Genomic DNA, 281 nt, shown 5'->3' with positions numbered 1-281 from the left:
CACGGGTCAAAATCTTTCCTCAAGACCACACGATTCAGTCGAGATTTGAGATACATAGTGTGCACAACTTTCTTCCGATCCACATGATAAACCCGCAAGAACCGATCCAATCCCACCGAAGCAAAGTAACCATTAGTAGCGCAATCAATCGACCGAATGGCACCCACGCAGCCCTTGAACTTTCTGAACATCCCCTGAGTGCCTTTGAACTCTTTCCTGAAGTCAAACAAGGCCATCTGACCCTTGGATGTGCCGACAATGACTTGGTTTGGGTCGGTCGA

Source organism: Tigriopus californicus, chromosome 10 (assembly GCF_007210705.1).
Source record: "Tigriopus californicus strain San Diego chromosome 10, Tcal_SD_v2.1, whole genome shotgun sequence".
Taxonomy (NCBI): Eukaryota; Metazoa; Arthropoda; class Copepoda; order Harpacticoida; family Harpacticidae; genus Tigriopus; species Tigriopus californicus.
Note: the sequence above shows the minus strand (reverse complement) of the source record.